General features: G+C 43.9%; 1 protein-coding gene and 1 long non-coding RNA gene across 3 annotated transcripts in view; one reads left to right on the forward strand and one right to left on the reverse strand.

Moving 5' to 3' along the window:
- The window catches only part of tiam2a (TIAM Rac1 associated GEF 2a), a 358,836-nt gene that overhangs the window by 68,070 nt on the left and 275,714 nt on the right, over positions 1–15,052 (reverse strand). The gene's annotated exons all lie outside the window — the stretch shown is intronic.
- LOC125484103 overlaps positions 499–15,052 on the forward strand; it is a 39,152-nt gene continuing 24,598 nt past the window's right edge. The window contains exons 1-3 of one of the 2 annotated variants that reach the window (XR_007262953.1): positions 499–721; positions 3,909–3,993; positions 7,239–7,279. This is a non-coding gene — a long non-coding RNA (uncharacterized LOC125484103). Of the gene's footprint in view, positions 722–906; positions 946–3,908; positions 3,994–7,238; positions 7,280–15,052 lie in introns of those variants that run through there. The other variant, XR_007262954.1, reaches the window with a different exon arrangement.

Here is a 15,052-nt window from a genome sequence, read left to right on the forward strand (position 1 = left end):
AACTTGCCAAATCACCTTCCAAATCTTAACCACCCAGAGACACACTTATATAGGAAACATCACATGCAAGTACACTTCCAAATCACCACCATTCTTAAGTGAATATGTATCACCATTCCTTTACTGCCCCTAGTTCACAGCTCTGGATCTCCCTTCCAAAGGCACTGGGGGCGTACTGACATCACATGGACTACAGTAGTTCAAGGCGGCAGCTCATCATTATTATGTAGGTTATGGTTCATAAGGGATTTCATTTCCTTTTATTTTCTGTGTTCTTGTTCTGTAGATACTCTAGTGGTGTTAATCAGAAGAAACAGCCCAAGACAACGTAAAGAGAACAGAGGATTGGTAGCAGCAAATTCGCTCAAACAGTGCACTCCTCGTAAGGTAAAGTTGACATTGTCTATAGAGAGATAGCTGGTGGTGTATAATCTGAGGGTCACCCCACCACCAGGGAGCATCAGGGTTCAGAAGGTTAGACACTCATGGTGACTCAGCCAGTACAGGAATTGAACTCGTACTGTTGGTGTCACTCTGCATTGCAAACCAGCCATCTAGCCAAGTGAGTTAACCTATACCTGTGCTAACAGGGGTGGTGAATACCAAGGTGCCAGGAGTGGTTGTCTGGTAAAGTACCTCATAGTTGCAGTGATATGGATCTGACACCCTTGCATAAGGAGAAGAAATCCACAAGACCCAGAAGAAAATAAATTGCAAAAAAGTGAGTTCACCACTTTTACTCCTTCAAGATGACAGTGAACAGGTGAAACCTGATTATCAGAGATAGCAGTAGTTGCAGAAGGCAAATACAGCATTCTGAAGGCAAAACTTTGTTCAGATACGGATAAGTAGCGCTAGAGCAGGGGTGTGGACTAGGGAAAGAGAAAACAGGAAATACGCAATGCAAAGGAGACGAAGGAGCAACTGAATGCTCCAGGAGATAAGGTTAGCCATTCTCATGGGAAAAAGAAATAACTATGAAAAAATAGCATAGAGAGCAGAAAGGGAAAACAAGAGTGTGTGAAAGCGAGTTCTCACCTCTCTCAATGAACTTTGGTGCCATAGACTTTAGGCATTCATGAGGTACAGCTGCAAGGAACAGTGAATAGGTCAGAAAATAAAGTTAGACTGGGGCTACAATACCAGGAATACCTCAGAATTTATTTAGGCTGAATGTGAGAACAATTATGCAAATCTCATGAAATAGTCCAGAATTAGTGGCAGTTAGGAAATGTTAAATATTTTAAAGAATGAGGACTTCATAATTAAGCAATTACTTCAGCAGGAAGATCTATAAAAACTGCAGCCAGAGAAATTAGTTTAAAATTTCTGTGGGAGAAGTTGTTTGAGGTTTTCAATTGAGACAGATGGGAAAAATGGCCATTTTACCCAGGGAGATGGAGCGAAACAACATCTTATCTGCATAAAGCAGGGATACCCAAGTGAGTAGCCATCATTTTGAGCATTAAAATGGATGGGAAAACTGTGTAATCTCTCTCTAATGAGCAGGAAGACCTCGCAAATAGTACAGAACACCAAGTGTAGAAATGGAGGAGTGGAAGAGTTGAAGATGTTTACATAATCCAATATCAATCTTCACTTTTGAGTCTGCATGCAAGTAACAATTTCAACTTCAGTAGAAAAACAAATCCACTTCAATTAACAACTAGTCTAGAAACAAACTATTGTTGATCAATTGGTTAAGGCAGACCCAGAAAAAGATTTCACCAACTTTCTAGACTCATGGCAGAACCCCAAAAAGGAAGAATCTGCTGAGATTACCTATGATGGCATAAACAAACTGCTGAGAAGAAAGTAGCCAAGAGCAATCAACTAAATTTGACAAGTACCGGAATGGGTGACCAGTCAGCACGAGGAAGGCAGGCAGGTAGTCAGGAAAGGTCCTGACTGTATTTCACTCAAGAATATGTGAGCGTGTTGGAAAACAGTGAGAGTGACAGCTCCTCAACTGCAGCCAGACATCAGCAACTACAACAAGGGGATAGGAGAACAGAGGGTCAGCAATAATGGTAGGAGATGCAATAGTGAGGGGAACAGACAAGGTTTTCTGCTAATGCAGCTGTGACTCCAGGATGGTATGTTGCATTTCTGGGCCAGGGTCAAGGATGACCCTGAACGGCTGCAGAGCATTCTGAAGTGGGAGGGTAAACAGCCAGAGATAGTGATTCACATGGAACCAATGATATAGGCAGAATGAGGAATGAGGTTCTACAACAAGAATTTTGGGAGCGAGGTGGCAGATTGAAAAGCAGAGCCTCAAAAGTTGTAATCTTGGATTATTCCAAGACCTACATACCAGTGAGTACAGGAATCGACAGAGCAGATGAATATGCGAGTCTGAACAGTTGGTGCAGGAGGGAGGGCTTTAGATATCTGGATCATTGGATCCATTTCTGAGGGAGGTGGGACCCGTCCAAGTCCGATAAAGGTGCATGTGAAATGGAATGGAACCAACATCCTTGTTTTAGGAGATGGGGGTGGTATTGGCAAAGGGTAGGGATATGAAGTTGGGAAACACTAGGGAAGATGCACAGACAGGTACAGAAGAAAGACCATGTCTGGCAGGCAGTGTGTATCGCCAAGTTAAGACATATAGAAGCAAGGCATGACTAGATGATCATTTATTTAAACACAAGGAGTCTTACAAGTAAGGCAGATGATTTAAGGGTGTTGACTAATACATGGAAATATGATATCACTGCTATCAAGGAGACATGGATGAGGGAAGGGCAAGACCATTCTAGGGTATAGAATCTTCAGGCCAGATGGGGCAACTGGAGTGGTGGTTGTTAAGGTGGAAATGGTGTTGCAATATTATTCAAGGAGTCAATTGCTACAGTAAGGAGCAATCAAATCTTAAAAAGTTCCTCAAAAGGCGGCCATGTGGCTCAGTCTTAAAAACAAAGGGGCAATCATATTGCTCAGTGTACTATATACGCCTAGGCAGTCATGCAGAAAAACAACAGATTATGTCAGCAAATCTCAAAGAAGTATAAAAATTATACAGTAACAATAGGGGATTTCAACTTTCCCATTATTAACTAGGATAGACACAGATAGGAGGGATGGAATTCTTAAAGTATATCCAGAAGAACGTTTTAAGTTAGCATGTAGAAAATCCTATAAGATAGGTGGTGTTGCTGGATCTAGTTTTATGGAAAGAAGCCAGGCAAGTGGTAGAAGTCTCAATGTGGGAGTATTTCTATAATAGTGATCATAGCTCATTATGATTTAAGGCAGTTTTGGAAAACGACAAGGGGTGGGGGATGGGGTGGCTGATTTTAATAAGACAGGATTTGTCCAAAGTGGACTGGGAGCAGCTACTTGTAGCCGATAGGGGAGTGAAAGTCAAAACAGGGAACAGTGAGGAGATAGGGCTAACATGGCCCTGTAAAAGATGAAGAGTGGTACCAATAAGTCCCGAGAACCCTGGACGTCAAGGGATCTTCGGAATTGGATAAGGAGTAAAAAGAGAAGCTTATGGCAGATAGGGAGGGTTCAAATCAGCAGAGTATAGAAAAATGCAAGGGTTCATTAAAAAACAAATTAAAAAACAAATTAAGAGAGCGGAAACAGATCATGAAGCAACACTGGCAGGTAAAATAAAGAACAATGCAAAGATGTTTTATAAGTAAGGGGCAAGAGGATAACTGGGGACAGAGAAGGGCCCATTTGGGATAAAAAGTGGCACACAAAAAAAGACTTGGGCGAGATTTAAATAAGTACATTGCATCTGCATTCACAATAGGGGGAGAAGGTATTAGCAATTTTAGCATGCTTAAAAAGTGGATAAATATCAAGGTCCAGATGAGATATTTCCTACAGCAATTTGGTATACAATTAAAGAAACAGCAGAAACCCTAACTTTAATTTTCAAATTCTCTCAGGCCACAGGATAGGTGCCAGGAGGACTGGAAGGCAGGAAGTGCAGTAGCACAGATCGCGAAGTGCAGTGTTATGATGGAGTTAAAGGTAACATTTGTTGGGCCACTGCTGGAATTCTTTGTTAAGTTCTGGGTGTTGCTCTATAGAAGGGACATGATTGCAATGGAGGGTGCAGAGGGGATTCACCAGGATAGTGGCTGGGCTGGAACATTTCAGCTATCAAGGGAGACTAGATACGCTGGAGTTCTTTACTTTACAGCAGAGAACATGATAGGGTCAGGGACAACCTGATTGAATTATAGAGTCACACAGCACAGAAACAGATCCTTCGGTCCAACTTGTCCGTGACAACCAAATTTCCCAAATTAAAACACATCCCACTTACCTGTGTTTGGCCCATATCCCTCTAAACATTTTGTATTTGTGTACCTATCCATGTACAAAATGGTGAGCAGCAATGATAGAGTAGATAACACAAACTCTTCCCCTTAGTAGGGAGGGTGGTCAATTACAAGCAACTATATATTTAAGGTAAGGTGGCAGGGGATTTGAGAGAAAGTTTTTTCACATAGACGGTTTGGTGAGAGGGGGATGGTGGTGGGGGCGATGAGGAGAAGAGGACATCTGGAATTCACTGCTTGAAAGGGTGGAGCAGATGGGAACCCTCAAGATTTTAGTAGTATTTAAACAAATACTTGAAGTGACATCTCACGCAAGGCTACGGATCAAGTGCTAGAAAACAGGATTAGAGAAGATAGGTGCTTGATGACTGGTACAGACAAGGTGGGTCAAAGGATTGAGGTTTTTGCAAAGATTTGTACCTCAGGTTGTGAGGAAGATTGTTGACTTGCTCACCAAGCTGGCTTGTTTTCTTTCAGACTTTTTGTCACCATGCTAGGTAACATCTGTGAGGTCTCTGATGAAGCGATGTTGTTCTACTCAGCTTGGAATTTATTCTGTACAGTCTGTTATGGTGAATGGTGTTATTTCCAGTTTTGTTCTTATGGGTTTGTATATGGGGTCCAATTCTGTACGTTTGTTGATTGTGGCGGTCGTTGCATGGTATTTTGTAAACTACGTTGGTTCTGCATGTTAGGGGTATGGGGTCTTTGTGACAAACAGTCATGAGGATTAAAAACCCCATACCCATGACATGCAGAACCAACGCAGTTTACAAAATACCGTGAAACGACTGCCACAAACATTACATTGTAATGAAGGAAGGAAACTAGCCATCAGAATTCATAAGCATCAGCTAGCAGCAAAATGACATGACAAACTTTCCCAAATATCAGTACATTGGACAATGAAAGCCATCAGTTTAACTGGGACAATGTAACCATAGTAGCCCAAGCCAAATATAGACATGTATGGGAATTCCTAGAGGCAGGGATCTCAACCCGTATTGCAATCAACAAACACATAGAATTGGACCCCATACACAAACCCATAAAGAACAAAACCGGAAATGACACTACTCACCATAACAGACCGGACGGTATAAATTCCAAGCGGAGTAGAATGACATCGCTTCATCAGAGGCCTCACTGATGATGTTACCTAGCATGGTGACGAAACGTCTGAACGAAAATAAGCCAGCTCATCGAGCAAGTCAACAACCTGGGTTGAAGGATCTCTATGATTGCCTCTTAGTAACACATAGTAATAGAGGGGACAAACACAAGAGACCAGGAGTGGTCATCTACAAAAGTTCCACAACCACCACCGACTTGAGAAAATCTAGAGGGAGGTGACAAATGTTGGCTTGTCAATGACACTCACGAATAAGCAAAGCAAAAAGCTCAATCTGACTGTTAGAAAACAACTATCCAATTAGTGCCAGTACTGTGCTCTTTCCCCATATCCCTACAAGCTTTCCAAGTGCATACCAAATGATTTTTTTTGAAAATTACTATTGAATCTCCTTCCACCTTTCTTTCATACGATGCATGTTAGATCATAAAAAGATACTTTGTAAAATGATTTTACACATCTCCACTTTTCTGCAATAAACTATCAACCTCAATTTTAGAAAAAAAATCTTAATTTGAACTGTGTACCAAAACTATTTCCATAAACCACAGCTGCTATATGCATAGATAGGCTATATTATTCAGGAAAAACAATGCTCAGAAATTCAAATCTTTGGATGCTAAACAACAGAAATCAGGTCAAGTTACACAGGTGTTGTTTTATATGGGAAGCTTGCTCTGCTGTAAATAGCTTGTTGCTATTGTAAAGCATTAAAACCTTGCAAGTACATGATAGTGAAACGATAAATCCAATGGGGAAATTTTAATGTGCCAGGACAGATGGACAGCAGCAGTGTTAAAGGCTTAAAATTGGGAAAGTCAACCGAATCCATTCTGAATGGGTCAACTTCTAGTTTAAATAGGAAAGGTTAGAGAGGCAATTGAGAAAGCTGTGAGAGACAGGTTAGTCGGTCATTTGGTGTCAGCAAGGCTATGTACCCCAGATTTTAGCAGCCTTTGAGTTTAGGAGCTGTGGACCAGGTTTGCCAAGACTCTGAAAACCTGACAGTTAAAGTGAGGTAGGAACTGCACACTCCTGGTCACTGGGCACCAATCCTGTTCATTCCCCATAAAATTCAGGCCCAATATATTTTAGAGCTGAATGCGATTTTAATACGATACATTCACCTACTGAAGAAAAATATATTCTGGCTGTGAATGCTGGCTCTGACACCAGCAGAGTGACCCAGTCCTTAACTTGACCCGAATAGAGAGCACCCTGCTTATTGGGGCCTGGTGTGCTGGTGTCCTCCTCCCCGCCCGAAAGACAGCAGGGCAGATATGAGACCAGAGATGGGGGAAATACGAAAGCCTAAAGAGTTGCTGAACTAGACAAGTGAGCGTGTGTAGAAGTTACAGAAAGATTTAAATACAGAATATTTAAATTCAAGTGTCAACTGATCAAGAGCCAAAATAAATCAGCAAACTAAAGTATGATGGCTGTACATGACTTGTTGTCATTAAGGAAATAGGCAGCGTTTCAGATGAGCTCATTTATGAATAATTGGAAGGTATTGAAATTGTTGAGATAGCTGATTACAAAAGACATAGATGGGAGCTTCATCAGCAGTTAAGGTGAGGTGGGATAGTGAAGGATTTTGGAATAAGCAGGTTTTGTGAGAAGCAGGATATAGGTTGGAAGCTCATGTAAAGATATCATATGATATTGAGGATGCAGTCTTATATAGCCAGAGACGGTGATTGAGGAATGAGATGGAATGAGTAGTGAGGGCATTGTGTTTCTGTTAAGGACCAAAAGGCAATGAGTTTAATCTTCCTAATGTTCCTCCATTTGTTCAGCGGCAGAAGTCTGGAGAGAGCACAAGGGGACTGCTGGGAAGGTGAGCTTTTCATTTTAAAAGACTTACCTCGTGGAATCAGAGGCCTCCATTTTTGCAGCAGCAGCGGGAGTGGTGAGAGCGAGGACCAGGGGCTTCCGGGAAGGTAAGTTCTACATTTCGGCAGCAGAGCTGAGTGGGAGCGGTCAAATTGTGCTCTGGGAAGGTGAGTGAACTGATATATTTGGGCAGTGGCTAAACCCGAGACACTACACGAGTAGTGTCTCCTACCCGCCCTCCTCCTCTGCAAAAAAAAAAGACTCTGGTGTGTGTTGATAAGGCAAGGTTTTTCATTTTTTTTTTAAATTGTGTGCTGGTAAGTAGAGTGATTGTTAAAAATTTTTTCATTTCATTTATCTATTATTTCATATTATAGTAGGACCATACTAAGCTTAAGAGTAAAAATGGCAGGAGATCCCAGACTCGTGTTATGCTCCTCTTGCTTAATGTGGGAGCTCAGGGACGCGGCTGATGTCCCTGACTCCTACACATGCAGGAAATGTGTCCAGCTGCAGCTCTTGTTAGACCGCTTGACAGCTCTGGAGCTGCGGATGGACTCACTTTGAAGCATCCGCGATGCTGAGGAAGTCATGGATAGCACGTTTAGCAAATTGGTCACACCGCAGATTAGGATTGCTGACGGAGAAAGGGAATGGGTGACCAAAAGGCAGAGAAAAAGCAGGAAAGCAGTGCAGGTGTCCCCTGCGGTCATCTCCCTCCAAAACAGGTATACCGTTTTGGATACTGTTGGGGGAATTTGGCTCACCAGGGGAAGGCAGCAGTAGCCAGGTTCATGGCACCGTGGCTGGCTCTGCTGTACAAAAGGGCAGGAAAAAGAGTGGAAGGGCTATAGTCATAGGTAATTGGATTGTAAAGGGAGTAGATGGGCAGTTCTGTGGTCGAAAACGAGACTCCCGAATGGTATGTTGCCTCCCAGGTGCACGGGTCAGGGATGTCTCAGATCGACTGCAGGACATTCTGAAGGGGGAGGGTGAACAGCCAGCTGTCGTCGAGTATATAGACACCAATGATATAGGTAATAAATGGGATGAGGTCCTACAAGCAGAATTTAGGGAGTTAGGAGCCAAGTTACAAAGTAGGACCTCGGAGGTAGTATCTCAGGATTACTAAAAGTGCCACGTGCTAGTCAGAGCAGAAATGAAAGAATAGGCAGGATAAATGAGTGGCTTGAGAGATGGTGCAGGAGGGAGGGGTTCAGATTTTTGGGACATTGGGACCGGTTCTGGGGAAGGTGGGACTATTACAAATCAGACGGTCTACATCTGGGCAGGACTGGAACCAATGTCCTCGGGAGAGCTTTTGCTAACGCTGTTGGGGAGGGTTTAAACTAATGTGGCACGGGGATGGGAACCAAATGAAGAGGTTAATGGACAGTAAGGAGGTAGTAACTAAAGCCTGTAAGGAACTAGATAATGAAGTCAGTGTGACTAAAGGGAAGAGTAGGCAGCGAGCAGATGATGAACACAAAGGGACAGGTGGTCTGAGGTGCATTTGTTTTAATGCGAGAAGTGTAGTAGGTAAGGCAGATGAACTTAGGGCTTGGATTAGTACCTAGGAGTGTGATGTTATTGCTATTACTGAGACTTGGTTGAGGGAAGGGCAAGATTGGCAACTAAATATCCCAGGATATAGATGCTTCAGGCGGGATAGAGAGGGAGGTAAAAGGGGTGGAGGAGTTGCATTACTGGTCAAAGAGGATATCACAGCTATGCTGAAGGAGGGCACTACGGAGGACTCAAGCAGTGAGGCAATATGGGCAGAGCTCAGAAATAGGAAGGGTACGGTAACAATGTTGGGGCTGTACTACAGGCCTCCCAACAGCAAGTGAGAGATAGAGGTACAAATATGTAGACAGATTATGGAAAGATTTAGAAACAACAGGGTGGGGGTGATGGGAGGTTTTAATTTTCCCTACATTGACTGGGATTCACTTAGTGTTAGGGGGTTAGATGGAGCAGAATTTGTAAGGAGCATCCAGGAGGGTTTTATAGAGCAGTATGTAAAATAGTCCAACTCGGGAAGGGGCCATACTGGACCTGGTGTTGGGGAATGAGCCCGGCCAGGTGGTTGAAGTTTCAGTAGGGGATTACTTTGGGAATAGTGATCACAATTCCGTAAGTTTTACAATACTCACGGACAAAGACGAGAGTGGTCCTAAAGGAAGAGTGCTAAATTGGGGGAAGGCCAACTATAGCAAAATTCGGTAGGAGCTGGGTTATGTGGATTGGGAGCAGCTGTTTGAGGGTAAATCCACATTTGATATGTGGGAGGCTTTTAAAGATAGGTTGATTAGAGTGCAGGACAGACATGTCCCTGTGAAAATGAGGGATAGGAAGGGCAAGATTAGGGAACCATGGATGACAGGTGAAATTGTGAGACTAGCAAAGAGGAAAAAGGAAGCATACATAAGGTCTAGGCGACTGAAAACAGACGAAGCTTTGAAAGAATATCAGGAAAGTAGGACCAATCTGAAACGAGGAATTAAGAGGGCTAAAAGGGGTCATGAAATAGCTTTAGCAAACAGGGTTATGGAAAATCCCAAAGCCTTTTATTCGTACATAAGGAGCAAGAGGGTAACTAGAGAAAGGGTTGGCCCACTCAAGGATAAAGGAGGGAAGTTATGCGAGGAGTCAGAGAAAATGAGGGAAGATTCTTAATGAGTACTTTGCGTCGGTATTCACCGAGGAGAGGGACATGACAGATGTTGAGGTTAGGGATAGATGTTTGATTACTCTAGGTCAAGTCGGCATAAGGAGGGGGGAAGTGTTGGGTATTCTAAAAGGCATTAGGGTGGACAAATCCCTAGGTCCGGATGGGATCTATCCCAGGTTACTGAGGGAAGCAAGAGAAGAAATAGCTGGGGCCTTAACAGATATCTTTGCAGCATCCTTGAGCACAGGTGAGGTACCGGAGGACTGGAGAATTGCTAATGTTGTCCCTTTGTTTAAGAAGGGTAGCAAGGACAATCCAGGTAATTATAGACCGCTGAGCCTGACGTCAGTGGTGGGGAAGCTGCTGGAGAAGATACTGAGGGATAGGATCTATTTACATTTGGAAGAAAATGGGCTTGTTAGTGATAGACAGCATGGTTTTGTGCAGGGAAGGTCATGTCTTACCAACTTGATAGAATTCTTTGAGGAAGTGACAAAGTTGATAGATGAGGGAAGGGCTGTAGATGTCATATACATGGACTTCAGTAAGGCGTTTGATAAGGTTCCCCATGGTAGGCTGATGGAGAAAGCGATGTCACATGGGGTCCAGGGTGTACTAGCTAGATGGATAGAGAACTGGCTGGGCAACAGGAGACAGAGTGTTGTAGTGGAAGGGAGTTTCTCAAAATGGAGAACTGTGACCAGTGGTGTTCCACAGGGATCCATGTTGGGACCGCTGTTGTTTGTGATATACATAAATGATCTGGAGGAAGGTATAGATGGTCTGATTAGCAAGTTTACAGATGCCACTAAGATCGGTGGAGTAGCAGATAGTGAAGGGGACTGTCGGAGAATGCAGCAGAATATTGATAGATTGGAGAGTTGGGCAGAGAAATGGCAGATGGAGTTCAATCCAGGCAAATGCGAGGTGATGCATTTTGGAAGGTCCAATTCAAGAGCGAGCTATACGGTAAATGGAAAAGCCCTGGGGAAAATTGATGCACAGAGAGATCTGGGTGTTCAGGTCCATTCTACCCTGAAGGTGGCAACGCAGGTCGATAGAGTTGTCAAGAAGGCATACGGCATGCTTTCATTCATCGGACGGGGTATTGAGTACAAGAGTTGGCAGGTCATGTTACAGTTGTATAGGACTTTGGTTCGACCACATTTGGAATACTGCGTACAGTTCTGGTCGCCACATTACCAAAAGGATGTGGATGCTTTGGAGAGGGTGCAGAGGAGGTTCACCAGGATGTTGCCTGGTATGGAGGGCGCTAGCTATGAAGAGAGGTTGAGTAGATTAGGTTATTTATATTAGAAAGATGGAGTTTGAGGGGGGACGTGATTGAGGTCTACAAAATCATGAGAGGTATAGACAGGGTGGATAGCAAGAAGCTTTTCCACCCCCCCAGAGTTGGGGACTCAGTTACTAAGGGTCACGATTTCAAGGTGAGAGGGGAAAAGTTTAAGGGAGATATGCGTGGAAAGTTCTTTACGCAGAGGGTGGTGGGTGCCTGGAACGCGTTGCCAACAGAGGTGGTAGAGGCAGGCATGATAGTGTCATTTAAGATGTATCTAGACAGATACATGAATGGACAGGGAGCAGAGGGTTACAGATCCTTGGAAAATAGGCGACACGTTTAGATAGAGGATCTGGATCGGGGCAGGCTTGGAGGGCCGAAGGGCCTGTTCCTGTGCTGTAATTTTCTTTGTTCTTTGTCTAATTGGAGGAAATTACGATGCACCCAGTTCTTGAAATCTACTGTCAAACGTGGCTCATGACTCAAGATAGAGGTGGTAGGAAGTAGAACTGGGAGCAAATGCCTATGTGCAAAGTGACTGGATGATGTTTGAGAGAGAGGCAGGCAGTACGTAGATGAGGAATAGGAGCAGCAGGGCCACAGAAGACCTTTGGAGAACACAAGAGGCAATATGGAAGAGTAGCAAGAGAAGGCATTGCAGATTCTCTCCCGCCTATGACTCAACAGTTAAGAATGGCATCAGATTCACTCAGTGGGACACCAGAGTAGCAGTTTTAGAGAGGGGTGTAATCAAAAATATCAAAGATTTCACACAAGTCAAAGGAGGAAGGAAGCACACCTTGACAGAGGGAGCCATTTGCAATATCAGCTCGTGTCAGTAAAGAAAGTTGGGTATTTAACAACTTAGTGGCAATAGGTCCAGGACAGCATGAAAGTAAGGAAACGGGAAAGTAGCATGGAATTGAAACAGCCAAAAGCTTGGTTAAAGTTTTGAATTAGAGACTCTGTATAGTTCCAATATTTGTAGCTAATCTGCTATAACCTATTTTATATCAAAGCACATTACCAACTATCAACGAGTGTCAAAATACCTATGACTTTTAAAAAAAAGTGAGGGTGAGGCCCCCACTGATTCTGAAATGAGCTTTGTCCATTTTAACACCTGTCTTTCCGTGCTGGTTCATGAATGGCAAATAGGAAAGACTGACCTATATAGGGACTCCATGACACCACATTAAACTCTACAGTACAATTGCTATCCATGCTGATTTTCAGAGAGAGAGGAAAAATTAACACATTTCTCCTTCCACTTTAATTTTAGGTTTCAGATAAGCACACTGCAGCTCATCTCACGTGAAAACAATAAGAATCAATGTCATCAGAACAGCAAACTTTACAAGCAATTGTAGTACAGTGTTAAAGAATAAAAATACACAATTGTTTTCTTGTAAATCTTGAAGGCACAGAAAGAAGAGCCATCAGCAAATAGTGTGTCTGTTAGTGACCAATTCAGTTTTCAGCCTTTAAGCTGCAAGGAAGAATCAATGCAGCCCAGTCCCTTCTCACTTATGTCTGATTCTGCTGATGATTTACGCTGGTTTCAGAATTTCCAGGTCACTAGCTCCAGCTGACTCCTCTTTACCCTGGACGCGCAATCCCTTTAAACATCCATGCCCCATCAGAATGGTCTCAGGGGTCTCCGCTTCTTCCTGGGAAATATTCCTGAACAGTCCTATTAAACACCATCCTACTCCACCTGACCAAGCTCATCCTCACTTTGAGCAACTTCTCCTTTAACTCCGCCCACTTTATTCAGGTCATGGGGTGGCCGCAGGTACCCGCATGGGCCCCAGTTATGCCCGTCTCTTTGTGGAGAACGACGGACATTCCTTGTTCCAGTCCTACTGTGGCCCCCACCCACAACTTCCTCCAGTACATCAATGACATCATCGGTGCTGTTTCCCTCATGTCCAGAACTGGAAAAGTTTATCAATTTCACTTCCAATTTCCACCTTGCTCTCACCTTTGCCTGATCCATCTCCGATTCCTCCCTTTCCTTCCTCAACATTTGTGTTTCCATTTCTGGGGATAGTTGGACACTAATATCCATTACAAACCCATCAACTTGCACAGCTACTTCGACTATACATCCTCACACCACGCTTCCCTTTCTCCATCTCCATCGCATCTATTCCAAAATGCCACCTTCTTTCTCAACAGAGGATTCCCCACCACAGTGGTCAACAGGGTCCTCATGTCTAACCCATTCCTGCACTTTGGCCCTCAGCCCCGCTTCCCTCCCACAACATCGATGGGGTTCCCCTCATCCTCACTTACCACCCCACCACCATCCACATCCAAATAAGCATTAGCCACCATTTCTGCCACCTCCAGCAGGATGCCATCACCAGGCACATATTCCCCTCCCCTCCCTCGTTAGCCTTCTGCAGGGACCATTCCCTCTGGGACATCTAGGTCCACTCCTCCTCCACTCCCAACACCGCCCCACACCCCACAGCACCTTCACATGCAATTGTGCAAGGTGTAACACCTGCCGGTTTACTTCCTCCTTCATCACTATCCAAAGCCCCAGACACACCTTTCAGGTGAAGCAGCAATTTACCTGCACTTCACTCAATCTAGTCTACTGTATTTGCTGCTCACAATGCGGTCGCTTTTACACAGAGGAGACAAAACGCAGACTCGGTGACCATTTTGTGGAACACTTAAGTTCTGTCTGCAAAAATGATGCCTAGCTTCCTGCTGTGTGCCAGTTCAACACACCACTGCGCTCCCTGATTAACATTTGTCTCAGGCTGGCTGCTGAGCCACAGTGAAGCTCAGTGCTAGCTAGAAGAACAACATCTCATTTTCCACTTGGGGACCTTACAGCCTTCAGGACTCAATAGTGGTTATTCAATAATTTTAGGGCCTGAGCACCTTTTCCCATGTCTTTACCCCAACCTCACAGTCAAGACCTTGTCACCACATGGGTGGTTACCACAACTATCACATTATCAGCCATCGACGATCCCCATTAGCAACTGATTCCCCCAGGCTGACCTTTACTCATTCCTTTGTCTGCCCAACTATCGTTGTATTCTCTTTTTCTCTGAACTCATCTCCACCCATCGTTTACTCCTACCCCTCTCACCACCTCCCCCATCATCAGCATACATACCAATGTTTTCCCAGCTACAATCAGTTCTTAAAGAGGGTCACTGGACTCAAAATGTTCACTCTGCTTTCTCTCCACAGATGATGCCAGACCTACTGAGTTTTCCCAGCCAATTATTTGTTTGAGGAATCAAACAGTTAAAATGAATTGTCTGCACAATGTTTCATCTCAGCAACAACTAGGAAAACTGTACTCAAAGATTTAAATGTGGTAAAGTTAATAGCTGCACCATTCTAGAAGTGTCTTTGTGCTTTTCTGAAATTACAAAAATATGAACTTCTCTCCACACAGCAATACACCTGAACCTTAATCTGCCGCACACCTGCCTCTTAATAACGACTGCTGATATTTGGGACTTTGAGTGCTCCAGAGTAGAGGGGAAGATTTTTTTTTTTCTTTGTTCATGAGCGGGATGAGGGCATCGCTGGCTAGGCAGCATTTATTGCCCATCCCTAATTGCCCAGAGGGCAGTTCAGAGACAACCACATTGCTGTGGGTTTGGAGTCACATGTAGGCCAGACCAGGTAAGGATGGCAGTTTCCTTCCCTAAAAGACATTAGGGAACTCGGTGGGTTTTTCCGACAATCAACAATGGATCCATGGTCATCGACAGATTCTTAATTCCTGATATTTTATTGAATTCAAATTCCACCATCTGCCACGG

The sequence above is a fragment of the Rhincodon typus genome, chromosome 9 (genome assembly GCF_021869965.1).
Source record: "Rhincodon typus isolate 14 chromosome 9, sRhiTyp1.1, whole genome shotgun sequence".
Lineage (NCBI taxonomy): Eukaryota > Metazoa > Chordata > Chondrichthyes > Orectolobiformes > Rhincodontidae > Rhincodon > Rhincodon typus.